A 20,440-nucleotide genomic window follows, 5' to 3' on the forward strand; every position below is an offset into this window, starting at 1 on the left:
TATTTGGGTTCTGTTTTTGTTCCATACGAATTTTAGAATTTTTTTTTTTTTTTGTTCTGTGGAAAACGATGTTGGTAGCTTGACAGGGATAGCATTGAATCTGTAGATTGCATTGAGCAGTATGGCCATTTTAACAATATTGATTTTTCCAAACTGTGAGCATGGAATGCTATTTCATTTGTTCCCGTCATCTCTGATTTATTTTAGTAGTGTTTTGTGGTTTTCCTTGTAGATATCTTTCACTTCCTTGGGGATATGTTTTCCTGGGGGGGGTGTGTGTGTGTGTCTATTGTAAATGGGATTGCATTCTTGATTTGGCTCTTGGTTTGAATGTTATTGATGTATAAAAATGCTACTGATTTTTATCAATTCCAGGAGGCTTTTGGTGGAATCTTTAGGGTTCTCTATGTATAGAATCATATTACCAGTAAAGAGATAATTTGACTTCTTTTCTTATTTTGATGTCTTTTATTTATTTCTCTTGCCTTATTGCTCTGGAAAGGACTTCCTGTACTACACTGAATAGGAATGGTGAGTGTGGGTATCCTTGTCTTGTTCAAGGTCTCGAGGGAAATGCTTCCAGTTTTTACCCATTCAATATAAAACTGGCTATGGCTTTGTCGTAGACAGTTATTATGTTGAGGTATATTCCTCTGATGCCTAGTTTTCTGAGGGCTTTTAACACGAAGGGATGTTGGATTTTACCAAACGCTTTTTCCTCATCTATTGAGATGATCACATGGTTTTTGTTTTTTAAATTCTGTTTAGGTGGAGAACCACATTTATTGATCTGTGTATGTCAAACTAACAGAGGTCTAGAAGTGCTTCTGACTCTGGGTGCTCTGGTGTTGGGTGTATATATATATTTAGGATAGTTAAGTCTTCTTGTTGAATTAAACCCTTTATCATTATGTAGTGTCCTTTGTCCTTTTTACTGTTATTGGTTTAAAGTCTGCTTTATGTGGTATAAGAATAGTGACCCCTGCTTTTTTATGTGTTCTGTCTGTGTGATAGATCTTTCTTCAACCCTTTACTTTGTGCCTGTGTGTTTCATTACATGTGAGATGGGTCTCTTGAAGACAGCAGACAGGTGGGTCATGTTTTTTGTTTATCCACCTTGCCACCCTGTGATTTTTAAAGGGGGAATTTATATTAAAGTTAATATTGATATGTAAGGTTTTGATCCTATCATGAAGTTAGTTGGTTGCTTTGTAGTTTCTATTGTGTGGTTGCTTTATAAGGTCTGTGAAGTATGCACTTAAGTGTGTTTTTGTGGTAGCAGGTATCATTCTTTCATTTCCATGTTTAGAACTCTCTTGAGGATCTCCTGTATGGTTGATCTAGTGGTAGTGAATTCCCTTATTGATCACTTACCCAGATATAATTTTACTTCTCCTTCACTTTTGAAGTGTAGTTTGGTGAGATATGAAATTCTTCGTTGGAATTTCTTTTCTTTAAGAATGCTGAAAATAAACCCCCAATCTCTCCTGGCTTATAAGATTTCTGCTGAGAAGTCTGTTAGTCCCACGGGGTTCCCTTTGTATTGCACAAGTTTTATCTTTCTTTTACGCCTTAGATTAAAGATATGCGAGGTATCCTCTGAATACCATTTAAAAGTAAATTTATTAAAGTAGGTAAAGACAACTCTATAATGTGCAATTTATTCTTTTTCCAAGCCCAATAATAAAAACATGGCAACTATAATTGCAATGATGACTGCTAGATGGCTGGCATAATGAAGTCTACATCAGTTATGAGATGAAAATTTTCTGCTCTCAACCAGAAGAGTGCAGTGCACAACATTTTAACCTCTACTTGGATGAAATTTACTGAAATGGATTTCATCAATGACAAATCAACAAGGAGACTGTTGTATCTTTCAGGAGCAAATGGGCAACAGGGAAGATGGATGGTTATGTGAAAGTGTATAATTATCTATTTTAGCTATCCTAAAACTAATAAATAAGCCCTTAAATGTCATTTGGAGAAAGGTGGATCAATTGTTTGCCCACTTGTTAAGTTGATCTATAATCTTTCATAGGAGCATCTTAAAACTTTGTCGATGCAACACAATCGTATTTCACAATAGAACTTAAGGCAGTTAGCCTTCATGAGACTGAAAGAATAAACTGATCATCTGAGCCTCATGTCATGATGGATGGCAGTTCTGCAGAGATATATTCTATTTGTCTTAAAAGCATTTATGGGTTTGCTTCCAAATGATATTGGCAGATTGTCTCACACACCTACAAGTTAAACTCCAAAAGTTAAAAAAATAAGAATTTTATGAACACCCTTTATTAACTGAAAGACTAAAACAGTATTAGTCTTCTCATGCTTAAGTCACTATGATGGCTTCATTTTCATTGCTTGCACACCTAGTTTTGTTTATAGTCATATTACCTTTTCATATTTATTCCTTAGTCTGGTGAAATTCCTGTGTGTGAACTGAACTTCATAAGTGATGGACTTCAAGAAAATGAGATGTGCCCACAGAGGAAAATTTCAGACTAAACTCTTGACAGCAACTTTTAAGGCATAAAGTAGTGTACTTATAAGTCCAGTAGAAAGGCAAAGCCCTTTGTTCAGCTTCTTCCTGTCCAGGGATTTCTCTCTCTCTGAGAGAACCTGAAGCTTCTATAGTTTACTATTTACAAAGTAACCACTTTGAGCCATTATCAGTAATGCCTGACATTTCTCTAAGGTTTATGAATTGCAAAGCATGTTTAAAAAATAATTTTACATTTGAGTCTCCCAATAACTCTGTGAAGTGTGTATTGTTAATACCATTTTACAGATAGAAAAACTTGGCCAAAGAAACAGTGAATTTATCTTAAAATCAGGTTTGCAGACTAAAATTTCTCCAACACCATTAACCTAATTGATAAAATATTTTCCCTTTCACTGATCCTTCTATATTTCTTATTTGGAAATTGAGAGCAGAGGTTGAAAAACTTTCTGTAAAGAGCCGGAGCGTAAGTAAGACAGGCTTTGTCAGCCATACTGACTCGGTCACAACTACTCACCTCAGTCATTGTAGCACGAAATAAGTCATGGCCAATACTTAAAATGAATAGGAATGGCTACATTCCAGTAAAACTTTGTTTGCAAAACCAGGCTGGCCAGATTCGGCCCACAGGGTGTCTATAGGTTGCTGATACCAGGTCTAGAGTAATGAATCTTACAAAGAGATAAATTCAACAGTGAATCTATATAACCTGGGCATATTTTCATATTCATATCCTGTTCACACGCCTCACTTGGGTTTTTGTATTGAGACTCCTCACACGTTTTGTTTTTTCTGCAGAGTTCTTAGAAGGGACTACATTGCACATTGCACCACAAAACATTTTAATTGTCACATTTAAGCATTTCTTCTATTTCCCCATGGCAGCTGCTACATCCTTCTCCAGCTCTCACCTCTCTTCTTACTTCAGACCATCTTTCTGAATTCTTTCTTGTCTCCTTGGCTGTTTGAGCTCCACCAGCTTCCTATACCATCCTCTGGGACTGTCTGCCCCTTTTTTTCCAGGGAGTGATTTAGCTCTGTATCACCTTCCTCATTTGCAACCTTACACATCATCTTCTCTCAGCATATAAAGAGAGTCCTGGGAATCTACTCTCCACTGCAGGCAGGAGAAGGGGTGATTATTAATTTCAATGTTTTCCCTGATAAATATATGTAAAGTGCTCACCCTAGTGCCTGGCATGTGGTGAATGTTTACAAATGGCTCTCATTTTTGTATTATTAGGTACCTGGTAAAAGTTTGGGAGGTTATAAAGTATTATGCAAGTCTAAGACATCGACTGTTATTGTAGTGTTTGGAAACCATTATAAAGCTTAGGGGGCACAGAAGCTGTGGATTTAGGCCTTACCGAGGTGATGGCTTTCACAGTCACTAAGGGGTTTCTGAGTATAATTTTTTAGACTGAGCTAGCTTCCCCATAGAAAAGATTTGCTTGTTTTGTGTTAACTCAAACACTAAAGCATTTTGCTTAAAGACTTTGTGACTTGAAGAAAAGATCTTCAAGTTGCCAGCAGATTCAACGGGACCTGCCTCATGGAGATACATGTTTGCATTCACAATGAATCAAGATCATCAAACATGTTTACAGCCAGACAATCATTTTGCAGAACAAGACTTTGTGGGTAGCACTGAAAAATCTGATGTTAAAATTTCATCCCGTTTTTATACAGCGATCTTATGATAATAGATTATCACAATATTTTATAGCAAACTGTCATGTGCAACAAATACAACAATGCACATTTTCTCAATCATCTTTAAAGCATTCTCCCACCCTGGCATTCATGCTGTCAAGCAAACATTTGAAAACTGCTTATTATGTGCCAGATGCCACATAGTAAGATATGGCTTATGCTCTTAAGGAGTACAGTCCAGTGGGAAAGGCATCATTTATGAAACGACCTTCAATAGCAGTATGTACAAGAGAATGTACCTTATGCTTTAAGGTAGAGCTCTGTTGTGACTGTGACAGTGCTGGATATTCAAGAGGAGACTCATGGTTTCAAAACAATTTTGAAGTGGTTTACAAAGGATGGGAGGTAAAAACGAAACAGTGAAGAAAGCTCAGGCTAAAAAAAATAAGGGAATGAAAAGGCAGTTGAAATTAAATGTAAGGTTAGTGAACTAAAATACATGGCATAAAATTTGTACTTATTAAAGCTGACCTATACATTTGTCTCTGAGTTTCCTAGCAGCCACAGCAAAGAGAAGATCCTTTCTATGGTCAATGTGTTCATAAGACAAAACAAATTAATTATTTCAAGTAGATACCCAAGAGAAATGTATCTTTGAGCATTTCCTAATTGACATCTGGTTCTCACTGTCCCTACATTAACCAAATAAATGTCATTTAGAGTTGTTTCTTTTGCCTTCCTTCAAAGGGGTTAATGGAGTAACAGCAAGGCAAGGGCAGCAAAAACTCTCAACAGTATTTCAGAACAACATCTCCAGCTTAATTTCCATCTGCTTAATCCAAAGATTAGGTTTGTAGGACCTACAGTAATCAATATTCCTATTATATTCAAGAAATTCTCCATGTCTCTTATTTTTCTTAACTGAGCTTTTGTAAATAAGGGTATTAAAAATTTGAGTTTATACTGAGCAAATCTGAAAGGGACTGTATTAAATTAGTGGAGACTGAATAGTATCCAACTGGCAAAATCAACTTTCCCTTTTTCTTTCTTCTAATAATTTTATGGAAATGGGATGAAGGAGCTCGTGAGGAAATAAAGGTCAGATATAGAAAAGCAGAGAAAATTATAATTTTAGTATGCCTCAGATTATGTAAATTTTTGCTCTGTTACATGTGTGTCTCAATACCTGTCTTCCAGGTCCTCAACCGCTCTGGATGACAATAGTTTTTATATTTAGAATAGCGACATGACTCCCTTCAAGGGACTGCGGAGGATAGGTTGACATTAGGTAAACTGGCTTGCCAAGTGCTCAAAATATGATTTTTCCTTTAGTGTTTAATATTATTCTATAAAAATGGCTTATAAAAATTAGTATTATTTAAAGTAACATTAAATAGTTAAAAAATTAGAAAATAAAGTAATGTACATTTCTTACCATGTAGAAATGAAAGAACACTCTAAATAGCATATAGTTCAGTTATAAGACTTCGTAATAAAGTTTTTCTAGGACTCATCAGAAGATGTCTTTAGGTACCATACATAGTTATAATTTGTAGCTATATTTCATTAATGTCTTTGAAATTTTGTTTTCCTTATAAAATTCATTTTTGTTCATTGGAGAAAATTTGAAAACAGAAATATATAAAGAAGATAATAAACCTCACCTGTATTATTTCCACCCAGGATTACCCACTGTTGAGATTATGCTCTATTTTAAACTAGTATTATTTCAAGTGCATCCATATTTACATAATTGTGACTATATTTAATTCACTTGACATTATATTGCAATAATTGTACCCTATATTATTAGAAGTCTCTTGTAAACATTGCTTTTGATGGCTGTGTATTACTCTACTGGGTAAGTGCATTATGAAGTCCTCAGTCATTTTCTATCATGAGTTCCTTGACATCTGGAGATTTGGGGACAAATAGTGGTAAATCACTTTTAATATTGCACCTTGTCTCTGTAATCTTGGCCCAGTATTTCACTGAAGTCAGACAAGCTTGACCTCATCCCAGTCCCCGTGTTTCAGGGGGCCCACACTTTGTGGTGCCTTCCTTAAAATTTTCTAAGTCTTTCTCTAGTGCCTGGAACCAACCAAGGCCAGCAGTCAAGGCCGGCTTAATGAGCTGCAACCTGAGGAGTCACACAGAGCCCCATGCTAAGAAGAACCCCGTGAGTTTAATATTTTGCTGCCACTGCCTTGGAATTCCAAATCATTTTAAAATAAGTCCTGCCCTTTCATTTTGCACTGGGCCTCACAATTACAGCATGTAGCCAGTCTAAAGAATTATGTCATCTGGGCTGGATGGCTGTATCTAGAGCAGAGCCTGATTCCTATAGCTCCCCTTAGGGTTCTGTCCCTCTAACTCCCATATGGGGTTGACTAGATGCCCTGAGAAGCTCTAGGATTTGTGCCTATGGGATTGTCTGGGGGCCTGGTTCTAGGAGAGCACTCTGGCAAGATGATTACTCACACTAGAGAGTGTGGTATGTCTTTTGCAGGGTCAGGTGAGGCCATGCTACCAGAACGGTGCTGACACAGGAATTCTGGGTGACTCAAATTGCTTATATAGTCAGAGGCCCCACACATGCTGGGGGTGGCCCTACTTTGGTCAGAGCACAAAGCACTATCCTCTGCTTTTAACTTTTGATTCTACTTCTACATTCCCATCCTCTACATCCTTCTCCCAGCTATTGTCTTGGCATGATCTGTTTTGACTTTTGGGACAAGCTGAGAGTTCCGGAGAGTATCAGGTCTGATATCATGGAAAGGGCAAGGTGGGCGGTAACAAGGTCACAGAAGGGCAAGAGGGCCTCCTTTCTGGCGGGGACTCTCCAAGGGCCTTGGCTGGGGCATTAGATCCCACAGGCTTCAAGAACATTAACAAGGGCTTTGCTCTGAGTCAGGACTTATTTATAAACTCTTAGTTAATTTCTCAATGTTATATTCAGAAGCTGAAATTCCCACAATTGCTGGTATGAATGGAAAAGTCACAGCATATGGCAAGAGTGATGAATTTTAGGAAGCTTAAATTTTTCCTTTTCTCAGAGGCTCCTCAGCTGAGAAATCTCCAGTTTCTTCATTTATTCTTGCCAGTCGGGGATCAGCTCAGCTCAGCTCACGTCTTCTTATGAAGTTTTGGATGGTAGGCTTGGAAATGCCAGCTGCCCTAGGGGCTCTGAGCTGGGCACACTATGTATTTGGTCGGGGAGTAGGGAGCAGCGCAGACAGCCTGGAGAGTGTGTTAATGCCTAGAGGTCCAGTTTTTATTCCTGACCTATGTTTGGCATCTGAGTCCTGCTGTACTAATTCAAGGCTCCTGATCCTGGGTTTTACTGTTATCTGCTATTTCCCTGACTTTGGTTCCTTGCCATTCCCAGAAGGAGAAATGTAGTCAAGGAGCATTTCCACATCAGAAGAGTCAAGGATGGCTTCTTGGAGATGTTGATTGCACACCCAGTGATTAGACATGGCAGGAAATTCACAAGATTATATCTATTTATGAATCCATCATTCATTCATTTATTCAGTCATTCACTAAACATTTATTAAATCCTAGCTACTTCCCTGCACTGTGATAGGGGTTAGAAAAAGAAACAAGCATGCTTTTCCCCTTTGCGGGGCTCACAAAATAATAGAAGAGCAAAACTACAAGGCGATCTGAGAAGCCTAAATCAGAGATGTATAACAAAGCACTATGGAAACATAAAGGATGAAACAATTTGTTCTCCTTGGAAGAAGACAAGAGAAGATATGCAAGCCTTCACAGAGGAGGTGATCTTTGAGCTGGGGCTTGAAGGAGGAATAGGGTTGTGAGAGAGGTGATTTGCACTTGCAAAGTATGCATGTGCTCACCAACAGTTCCCAGCCTCCTTTGCTGTTAGATTGGAGCCTTGTGACTAGTTTTGGCCAATGGGCTTTGAATGGAAGTGACAAGCTTCTAGGCAAAAGTAAGAGCCAGTGTACCTCATCCATTTCTCTTTTTCACTTTGGCAGAGTCTGTGGAAGCTGTGTGTTGAAATAGCAGAGCCTTGAGATGAGATCCTTGGATGATTGTATGGAAGAGAGCCATCCAGTAAAGACACTCAACTCACATTGAACTTTGCATAAGTGAGACAATCTCTGTTGTGGTAAGATACTGAAACTTTTTAAAGTTACTGATATGGTTTGGCTGTGCCCCCACCCAAATCTCATCTTGAATTGTACCTCCCATAATCCCCATGTGTTGTTGGAGGGAACCTGTGGGAGGTAATTGAATCATGGGGGTGAGTTTTTCCCATGCTGTTCTCGTGATAATGGTCTCATGACATCTGATGGTTTTATAAAGGGCAGTTCCCCTACACACACTCCCTTGCATGGTGCCATGTAAGACATGCCTTTGCTCCTCCTTCACCTTCTGCCATGATTGTGAGGCCTCCCCAGCCATGTGAAACTGGGAGTTCATTAAACCTCTTTTTTTCTTTATCAATTACCCAGTCTAGGGTATTTCTGCATGGAAGTATGAATACAGTTACTGTATACTGCAGTATAATACAGTTACTGAGATTTGGGGTTACTTGTAATTACAAGTTAGTTAATCCTATTATGACTAATTTAAGGAGTTTCCCAAGTATATAAGGTGACATTTCAGAATGAGAAAAAAAGCAGGTGAAAATTCATGGAGATATTTCCTGAAGGGAAGGGAGCTAGTTTATTTTTCTAACAATTGCTTTCCATTCTTGGTTAAGGGCTGCTCCTGGAAGAAATGACCTCTGTACTTCTAGGCTGTTTTGTGCACAGGCTGAACATGCTCCTGTTGATGGAGAAAACTCATAGGCAGAATTGTGTAGGTTCTTTTTGTAGACAGCTGAAGGAGTATGTGGAAATGGTAAATGCCAAGGAGATGTGGGTGGAACACTGACAGCATTTTACAGGTGATAATTGGAGGTAGCAAAGCCTGTTTGCCTGCCTTTTAGTAATCTCTGGTGTAGATATCTAGACCAAATCATTTATGATTCTCTTTCGAATGTGGGGTACTTGACCCCTCTTTGTCCTCTACTATGTGGCTTGTCATCAATTTTTGGGCAACAGAACATCTCTGTTAACATCCCATTATGCTGTTTGTAAACATTTTCTGTGAGATATTGGAGCCCAGAGAACCTGTATCTTGTCTTTCAAATAATTAAGGCAGAGCCAGGACTAAACCATTGGTTTCCTGACTCCATGTACAGCATTATTTTTCTCTCATTATTTGTTGGATTTTTGTTGTTGTTGTTGCCATTGTTTGCTTCCCCCCCCCCCTTTCTCAGCACCTCAATGGCCAGGTCCGTTCATTTCTTTAAAGAGAATTATGGAAATGTAGGACACTGGTCACTTTCTTGAGGTAAGAGTCAGGCTGCTTTGGTTAAATCCTTGTGCCGATTTTCACCTCCACCCATTGCCACGTACTTGCTGTGGCACTTTGGGCAAGTCACTTACTCTCTCCCAAGCCTCAGTTTTCTGATCCGAAATGGCATGATAATAGCCACTGTAATACAGCCAACAGACACATGAAAAAATGCTCATCATCACTGGCCATCAGAGAAATGCAAATCAAAACCACAATGAGATACCATCTCACACCAGTTAGAATGGCGATCATTAAAAAGTCAGGAAACAACAGGTGCTGGAGAGGATGTGGAGAAATAGGAACACTTTTACACTGTTGGTGGGAGTGTAAACTAGTTCAACCATTATGGAAAACAGTATGGCGATTCCTCAAGGATCTGGAACTAGATGTACCATATGACCCAGCCATCCCATTACTGGGTATATACCCAAAGGATTATAAATTATGCTGCTATAAGGACACATGCACACGTATGTTTATTGCAGCACTATTCACAATAGCAAAGACTTGGAATCAACCCAAATGTCCATCAGTGACAGATTGGATTAAGAAAATGTGGCACATATACACCATGGAATACTATGCAGCCATAAAAAAGGATGAGTTTGTGTCCTTTGTAGGGACATGGATGCAGCTGGAAACCATCATTCTTAGCAAACTATCACAAGAACAGAAAACCAAACACCGCATGTTCTCACTCGTAGGTGGGAACTGAACAATGAGATCACTTGGACTCGGGAAGGGGAACATCACACACCGGGGCCTATCATGGGGAGTGGGGAGGGGGGAGGGATTGCATTGGGAGTTATACCTGATGTAAATGACGAGTTGATGGGTGCAGCACACCAACATGGCACAAGTATACATATGTAGCAAACCTGCACGTTGTGCACATGTACCCTACAACTTGAAGTTTAATAATAATATATAAATTAAAAAAAAAAAAAAAAAAAAAAAAAAAGAGTGAATAAGATGAGGCATGTCCCACACTTAGCATCATGCCTGGCTCACAGCACCTGTTCAGTGAGTGCTGGCTCCATATGAAGCCAGTTTTCAGGAGGAGGCCTGACCAACATTGTGAAGACAGTAAAATTATCTCTGCCTTCAGCAGATTTTATTTTTCTGTTGATTGTTCTTTCTCGCCACAAGTCTGCCCCCACTTTCTGTACCCTACTAGGGAGCCATATCCAGATTTTGTCCATTCAGAGCCCTCTGACTCCTTACTTCTACCAAATCAAATCTTCTGGCATCCAAGCTTCCTTTTACAACAAAATGTACGACTCGTTCTTTCAAATCCACAACATCAACTTGATTGTCTGAAAGTTCATTTTTTTTTTCTAATGAAGAAGATAAATGAATAAGTTTCAGACAATCTTAGGTGCATTTTAAGTGAGATGTTTTTGAGTAAACACCTTCTACTTCCCCATATTTTCCCACTTTGTACTATAAATCATGAAGGAACTCAATTGGTAAGAATTTATATCAGGGTAAGTAGATTAATGGGGTTAAACTCTCCTATCATTTTCTGGCTCACTTAGGGTTGTTATATAAAGATAAAAGCAGAAAAAGGACACGTGCAAACACATATAAGCAGAAGCACCAGAATGGCTAATTTTGCTATGGGTAAGACAAGAAATAGTAGCATCCACTCCAGCCCAGATTTGGACTGATCAATATGAAACTTCATCGAAATTTTAGGAAAGTTGAGGTCACTTAGTTTTAGCTTGTGATATACAAATTTTGTAGCCTGAGCAGAGATAAATATATTTTGGCAATTATAAAGGTTCTACATCAGGGTACCAATGAAGATGTAACTCTGGTGATTTGTGATTCCATCACCAGCCCCTCAAGCTGTTTCTAGCCTCTTATTTATAGCTTTCCCGGGCTGTATATCTTATAAATACAAAACGAATGAAGTAGTGCAAATGAAAAAGCAGCTTTCCTTATGGCCTATTTACATCTCCTTGCTTGTCACCAGGGTAAATAAAGACACAGACACAGACTTCTGATCTGTGGGGGATCTACTGAACTACTCCTGCAGTTCATAACATAAGAAAGCATGTTGGTGGACAAAGAAGGCCAGAGAGGTTGAGAGAGACGCCTGTGGCTTTTGAATGTCCCAAATGAGCACAGTTCTGAAGCTTGGAAGTAGTTATCTTTATATCATAGTTCAGGACAATCATAGTATGGCCTTATAGATGTCTTCTGATGCCTTCATGAGTTCTGATGCCGTGATGTGAAATACCTAAGGGGTAAATGGAGTTATTAGTCCCAAATCTTTACCGTCCTGAGATTCATATGAATTTCATTGCTTTGTCATCTGTAGAATGCATTTTCTTATCCCTTGACTTGGGCTTGGCCATGTGACTTTGCTCTGGCTAATGGCACAAGATGTGACAGTGTATCAGTTCTGGGCCTGAGAAGGCCTTGTGCATTTTCATTTGCTTTCATGTGCCTATCCCATCTTCATAAGAAAATGACCTGGATATCTCATTCACTGGTTTAAGGAGGAAGAAAGATATGCAGAGCAGAGATGCTTAGATTATCCAATCCCTAGCCAACCTTCAGATGCATAAGGGTTAGCAAATGTGGTTTTAAGCCAATGAGTTTTTGACAGGCTTGTTTCACAGCCATAGCTGATGAACAAGATATATAACTAAGTAAATGAAATCATTCTTCAGAAAATTAATACTTGTTAACTCACCGTGAACTTTAACATGTTTGAGCTTAGAGTCCCTACTTTTCCTTGAATTGTCCACAGCTGTGATTTGAATGATGGTTTCTCCTCCAAAATTCATGTTGAAACTTGATTAAATCATCAATGCAATAGTGTTAAGAGGTGTGGCTTTTGTGAGGTAATTAAGTCATGAGGGCTGCACCCTCATGAATGGGATTAGCACCTTTACAAAAGGGCTTGGGGTTGAAGGGAGCACTCTCTTGCATTTCCATTACTTCCACCACATAAGGACACAGCATTCCTCCCCTCCAGAGGATGCAGCAACGAGATGCCACTGTGAAACAGAGAGCAGTTTTTATGCAACACACCCTGCTAGCTAGTACCTTGATTTTGAACTTCCCAACCTCCAGAACTAGGAAAAATAAATTTCTGTTGTTTATAAGTTTCCCAGTCTGAGGTACTCTGTTATAACAGCACATATGGACTAAAATACCTGCAAACACTGCTACTTGTTTCTCTTGAGGGGGGGATCATTTTTTCACAAAGAAACAAGATTTCTGACTAACGTCCAGAAACAGAAAAGACATCTTGTTGTATGGTGATCTTTTCTTAATCCTAACTCTCAGTAACTCATCACAACAGAGATTTTCTCACTCATTCAAAGATCTTTGTGAGTTGGGTGTCCTTACTGGGTGACTCTCTTTCATGCAGTAACCCAAGGATTCCATCTTGAGGCTCTACTATGTCAACACACTACTCCCTCAGACTCTGCCAAAGGGGATGAGAGAAATGGATGAAGCATACAGCTTTTAACAACCTTTGAATATGTCACTTCCATTCAAAGTCCGTTGGCCAGAACCAGTCATATGGTTCCAACCTAAATGCAAAGGAGGCTGAGAACAGTTGGGGAGCACATGCATATTTTGTGAGCACAAATAACCTTTGCCATGATCCTACTACTTCTTCAAGCCCCAGATCAAAGAGCACTTCCTCTGTGAAGATTCGCACAGCTTCTTTTGCCCCCTTCCAAGGATAACAAATTGCTTCATTCTTTATGTTTCCACAATGTTTTGAGATATATATATATGTGTGTGTGTGTGTGTCTTGATAACTGATATTGAGGCCCAAGTGCCTTAAATTAGAGTCTTATGAAATTTGAAAATGACTACATTGGTCTTCTGTAGTGGACATCTGTTATTTTTGTGCCCTTGGCACCCATTCTCCTCCTTTGCTTTGGAGAAAATCTGTCCTCTACCTTTAGTCTATGGCTCTTGGAGGTGCTGACCAACCTCTCAGCTCCAGGGGAGCACATGTGGCCAATCAGCATATCCCATTCCCTGGACATTGTGCTTGGTGCAGGGATGAGCAGGTTCCTCAGGCTGGTGCAATGGGACTCAATGCCAGGAATTTGGTTAGCATTTTTAAGAGAGAGAATCTTCTTTTTTTTTTTCCACTTCATTTCATAGCTGTAGGAATAATGGGAGCTGGGGTTGTCTGAGGCCTCCTGTCAGAAGACTTGCTTGAGAATGGTGCCAGCACAGAAGAAAGACCAAGAGAGGAAGAAATACAAGGGCGGGGGGGGGGGGGGGTGGGGAGAGAGAGAGAGAGAGAGAGAGAGAGAGAAAACTGATAACATAATATGAACCATGAGCTCCTGGGGTTAACTAGGACAGCAACCATTCTTTCTTGAACTTTTCAGTGAAGTAACTACATTTTATTTTATTAGCTGATGCCATTTTTAGCAGGATTTTCTCTCCGATGTAACCAAAAGATCTCTGAATTTTCCAACAGCTGAAACTGTTACTTGCTAAAACATCAAAATCTATTGATAATATGAGTAAGAGAGGCAGCATAAGATATGTTCTTTACTAATAATAAATGGAGACATAGGGTTCATTCAATAACGACTGTCCTTAGGCATACTATTTCAAGGAGATTGAATATAGAAAAATATCATCTTGCTCACTTGTGCCATCTTTTATTGCGTTTCTCTCTCTCCACTTACTCTCTTGATTACTTTGTCAGTCATAGATGTATTCTTCTTTACTCCTCAAATCTTCTAGACTCACCACCTAATCCAATTGATTTCATGCTCAGTATCTCATCAGTCATTGAATCCTGGGCTTGTTCTTGATTTGTTGTGAATTTGGGGAAGTCTTGAATTATTTTTGCTTACTATTCTTTTGACTGGCTAATAAAACGGAAGATTTGAGAGTGACACTACAGGAAACCATTTGGGATTAACTCATTGTGTAGCATAAGCATCTTCTGTGTGTAGGTTACTTAGACCCAGTGATGCTGTACCAGTGCATTGCAAAAGCCCTCACTAAGGTGGGCCTCAAGATGACTCCTCCACAACCTCTGTAGCCTTGCTCCTTTCCTAAGTAGATGATAACTGTTTTCATCCCTCCTTACACAAAGTTAGGGCCTCTCCTTCCTTTTTTTCTAGTATTCTTACTATCTCTCACTATCCACATTCTTCCGTCTTCCCCAAATACATCAAAAGGTAGTGAAAGCTCACTTACTCTCTTTGAAGCTCTGTTTCCCTATGTTTGAATATGAATAATAATGTTTACTTACTAGAACTGCCATGATGAATCAGAGATTAAGATTAGCTATGTAGAGTGAGCCACCCAAAGCCTGCTACATCCCAGATGCAAACATACATTAGTACTCCAACATTTCTGTTAGACATGGTTGCTTATCAGAAAGACTATTTTGTCTATTAAAGTAGTTGATGGTGTGGTGTCCTTACCATCTCTGTCTTCTTATAGTTTAATTCAGTTTGAGAATTGTTGACTTTTCACTGATGCACTCATCTCATGCATGGGGTCTCATTTGAGAACATGGCATTGCCCCTTTCCTTCCATGTACATGTCCTAGTCTGTCACAGAAATGAAAAACAATGAGAATCCCTCCTCTTGGCTAATCTCTGAAGCATTATTTTTTTTCTGGGTTACCTTCAACCACTAGTCTTATGTTGCTGCCTCAAGCAGTTTCTAGGTGTTCTACAGAATACCAACTCCATGAACTATTTATAGGTGCCGGATACACATAAAATGTTCCACAGTTTAATAAATTTGTGAGTAACTTGGTTTAAACTAAGTAAATCAGTCTTCTGAAGGACTTCTCTGAGTCTTTTTGTGCTAATGTGTATTGCAAACCTGCAAGAGGGGTCGGGGAGATACAGAATGCAATATTTCTCAAACCCATTTGGCCACAGAGCCTATTATTAGTGGAGCCTCTCATGGGACAAGTATTCTAGGAAACATATTTAGGGAAATGCTGACCTAGTGTTTTACATGACCTAGACGATGCTCTATGACCATCCTCTTCTTTATTCCAGGAATGTCACATTTTATACACTCTTCCTGAATTGTCTTTTCTATTTTATGCCTGCTCCACCATCTTTGTTTAGTTCCCGCTGGATAGATTTAAGTCGTAGGCCAGATGATAAAACACAGTGATTGGTTGACCAAGGAGAAGAATGAATACTCACACCAGTGCATGGTGATAAATAATTGCAATATGTTGAATACACCTTTGCTGCTTTTCTTTAAACTGATAAAGTAAATGAAGATAATGTTGTCTCCATTCTTCTCTAGGACTTTTCTTCCGATTGGAAGATGAGAGGCTAACTAGGGTCTTAAATATAAAGAAATCTTTTGGGAAAGTGTTCTAGTTTTTCATTGTAAGAGTACATATCAAAATATATTTGCCTGTAGTCGTTTGATTTTTTTATGGCTTATCTGTTTCTAATTTGCTTGCAAAAACCTGGGTGGATAATTTAGATCAGGCCAAAAGATAGAATTTTCATGTACACAGTAACCAGTACATTGATTCAAAAACAATCATTTACTTATTTATGCCTTTTCTCTCTCTAAAGTATAGCACATCATTAAGTAATGTTGGTAAAGATTTCCACCTCCCCGCATTTTGGGGTTCCCCTTTCACTGTAGTCTAGGTAAAGCTTTGTGAGATGAAATTATGTCATTTCACACCTTGTAACTAATTTAAAAAATATTTCTGCCTCCGGATGACTATAGATCTGGATTAAATTAGGAGGTCAGAATTAATGCCCCTGCTTTTCTTTTTCTTTTTCTTTTTCTTTTTCTTTCTTTGGTCTTAGCAGCTTTCCCTTTCTGATGAAAAGAATATGATTTTCCTAAAAAAAGCCTGCTCTTCTGAATTTTATATAGTCCAATAAGAGAAAACACAGCCTACTTACTGTTTTCTTTGTCTTCATTTGTAAAATGATATCACCTCTATGATAGGTATATAACCTTATTGGCGACATGTAAATAATGTACACCCTTTCAGTGATTGCTTTTATCTTTTTACATAGAATTTAATTCTAGAATTCTCCATTTATGCTCTCAATTTGTTTTTAGCCATTTTAGGAAGGCAGTAAAGTAAAAGAATTTAAAAGCAGATTAGCTCATTTTTAAGAGGAGTTAAATAAGAAATGTATGGAATTTCTCTTTTATGGAATGTACATTTTTATAACATATGGGCCCTTTATATTATATTTGTAGTGATTTATAACCATGAATATGTTTATCTGAAATGAACTTAGAGGTTAAAATATTGTATATGTATGTGTGTGTGTGCTTCTCCCTTAGATATTTTGATTTAGTAGTTCTGGGATGAGGCCCCAGCCTCTAAAATTTTAAAAGCCCTCTTGGGTTTTCCTATTGTACAACCAGTTGAGAAGTACTGATTTAGAATGTTCTGTTTGGAAATAATTTCTTGTGTGAGAAGGCTGTCTCATTTTGTGGCTGACAGGACAAAGGCAAACAGAGATGAAAGAATTTTTGTGAAAACCACACAGCAAGCCCTTGGGGGTGCCCGCAATAGGCACAATAATTGTTTCTTTGTAGACACTCTCTTTTCAACCAGAATAAATGACCAAAGTGTATGTAGGCTAGGCCCTAGTTGTGGTTAACTTAATTGCAAAAGAATATAATTCATACCTTGCCACCCAGTTAAGTCTCTTATAGAAAAAATAGGTCCAAATTGGTTGAAGCAGAGAATGTGTGTAGAGATACCCTGAGGATCCAGGTAGGAATTTCTGTTTTCTTTCTAATTCAGTGTAGTTTTAGATTTGTTTTGGTTTCAATGGGCCAACTAAGCAGAATGTTTTGTCATTAGTAGTTATGACTTATCCAAATTTCCCCCTCATTTCCTGCCTTCATCAACTCATACTCCATCCTCTTCAGTATAGTGTAAAAACACAATGAAAAGGCATGGATAACAAAGACATTCCTTTTTTTTTTTTTTTTTTTTCCCGAGACAGGGTCAGGCTGGAGTACAGTGCCACAGTCTCAGCTCACTGCATTCACTGCAACCTCTGCCCCCTAAGCTCAAGCCATCCTCCCACCTCAGCCTCCCAAGTGGGGACTACAGGTGTACAACACCACATTTAGCTAATTTTTGTATTTTTTGTAGAGACAGGGTTTTGTTATGTTGCCTAGGCTGGTCTTGAACTCCTGAACTCAAGTGATCTGCCTCACCTGCCTTGGCCTCCCAAAGTGCTGGCATTACAGTTGTGAGCCACCATGACCAGCCGACAGTGCACTTCAGAAGTTAGGATTTTGACTACATTGGATCAGTTCTTCACCTTCTTTGACTATGAGAACAGGATGTAAAAGTCAACATAAATCATTATTGTGCAGATCTCATTTTCATGGTAGCTGCAGAATGCAATCTTGACAGATGGAACTCTATAATGGTATGTCTAGAGGTAGTATAAATGTGTCCTTTCTGGTGGTGAGAGGTAGTTTAATAAGAAGGTAAGGCCAAGAAATAAGTTTTTCCTAGAATTTTCATACCTTGTCATTCTGAACAATTTACTTTTAACGGTATGTGTTTAAGAAAAGTATGCTGCAATGGGATTTAAGCATGACATCGCTTCCTTCATTTCCACAGATAAGAAGTAGATGCCCTTAGATTCTGGGTAATATTCGGGCCTTAATAACATTACCAGGTATTGAGTCCATTAATGGATGCTGAGGGTAGTAATAATAATAGTAAACTTTTATCGAGTGTTTATCATGTGCCAGTCATTAATTTTTTATACAGATTACTTTATGTAATCATTACAAATCCTTATGTAGAAGGGTAGTGAGTGTTCACTGTTTTAGGCCACCCAGATTCTCTCTCCCTTTCTGTTAATAAGAGCACCGGCAGATTTTCATTTCTACACCATGGATATTCGCTGTGCTTTGAGGGAAATAGATTTCATCCTCATCTCCAGGATGTTCCCTGATTGACTTAAGTCAAGTGGCAAATCCCATTCTCCAGGCAACAGTGATTAATTCAGGGATGATCATGTGACCCAATTTGAACCAGTTAGATCTCAGAGAAATTTTCTGGGGGATCCTGGGTCTTCTGTAGAAATATCTGGAGAGACATACCCGTCATGTTAAATATTAATGCGGAAGCATGGAAGCTGCTTAGGGGAAGTAGTCTTGGGTAAAAGTAACACCAAAGAAGTTAATAAGGAAAAAGAGAAAGAAACGGGAGCATTGTTGATTTCACTGATCGGCTAGATTAAGCCTCAATTAAAGCCTATATGACTTTTAGGTTTTTTAGCCAATAACTTCCTTGCATATTTAAGTGGAATTGGATTTTCTGCTTCTGGCAACCAAAAGATTCCTAACAGGTTTTGAGAGTAAAATCTTTATTTTACTGATAAGGAAATTGGCTGAGAGAATTTGAATACTTTCCACAATTCAATAGAAAAAGTAAATGAGAGATTAGGGTGGTTTGATTACAAAATCTATGAACATACCTGATATCTTGAGAAGGTAGAAGATAATGTTATTGCTAAGGGTAGAGTCCTAGAAAATAATGTTTTCCTTCTTTTTCTTACTCCTGGTGGAATGTGAATTTAACTTGTGAAGAATGTGTAAGAAATTCATTTGAAATCTTGAGCTATATATCCTTTGTTTGATATAACTGTCTATGTCTGGATTCTGGAGTGGCTATATGAGCCAAAATATCTTACTGGAGAAATCATTATAAATCATCTTGTTATGAACTCATCATATGTAATTTTTAGTATTAGTTTTTAGAACAGAATTGGATTTAAGTACATTATCAAATCTGATTATGTTTTTTAATCACCTGGGATGCTTATAAAATATACATTCCTAAGATCCAGGACAGATTGTTTGAGGTGAGATCCCCAGGTAGTTACAATGTGCACCTGGATTTGACAGCCTCTAATCTAAGTTTGGGAAAACTGTAGTTATTCAGAGACCTACCAAACAAAGATCAAGTGATGGATCAAAACCAAGGTCTAGGCTGGGTGTGGTGGCTCACGCCTGTAAACCCAGCACTTTGGGAGGCTGAGGCGGGTGGATCACTAGGTCAGGAGTTTGAGACCAGCCTGGCCAATATAGGAAACCCTGTCTCTACTAAAAATACAAAAAATTATCCAGGCGTGATGGCAGGCACCTGTAATCCCAGCTGCTTGGGAGGCTGAGGCAGGAGGATCGCTTGAACCCGGGAGAAGGAGGTTGCGGTGAGCCAAGATCACACCATTGCACTCCAGCTCGGGTGACAGTGTGAGACTCCGTCTCAAACAAAAACAAAAACAAAACAAAAAAAACAAGGTCCACGGGAAGTCAGACAATTTCTACTGGATACGAAATATGAAAACTTATAAACAGGGTGCCCCCTGGAAAGGAGGCTATTTCAAATGTATTTGTAGCCCCTTAGAACAGTGTAATATTGTTTTTTTTCCTTTTCTCCCCCACTAAGTTAGGGGGAAAAGGAGAAACAAAGAGACATGGCAATACACACAGGCTCCTTTCCTCAATAACTTGATAACTTCTTAGCAGTCGATTAGAGGTTTATCTTGCAAAAGAAACCAAACTCTATATGGAAGACAATCGCAAAGACTTTTGACATAAACCTTCCCTAAACACTTGACACTTACTAGAGCCATCAGCAAACCCCAGGCAGAATTTTTCAAATTTTTTGTGTATATTATAATCACCAGAGAAACTTGTTAAAATTGCTTATTCTGCCCTCGTTCCACTTCTTCTGAATCAGAATGTCTGGAGCAAGGGCCTGGGAATCTGCATTCCCCCTCCCTCTTAATGATTCTAATGCAGGCCATTTAGGCAACATGCTTTGTGAAAACTGCCCTAGAAGTTGTCGCAAAATTAGAGACTTGGGTGAAATTATTCTGCTTAAGGCCGAAGTTATAAATACGT

The sequence above is a fragment of the Chlorocebus sabaeus genome, chromosome 15 (assembly GCF_047675955.1).
Source record: "Chlorocebus sabaeus isolate Y175 chromosome 15, mChlSab1.0.hap1, whole genome shotgun sequence".
NCBI classification, from domain to species: domain Eukaryota; kingdom Metazoa; phylum Chordata; class Mammalia; order Primates; family Cercopithecidae; genus Chlorocebus; species Chlorocebus sabaeus.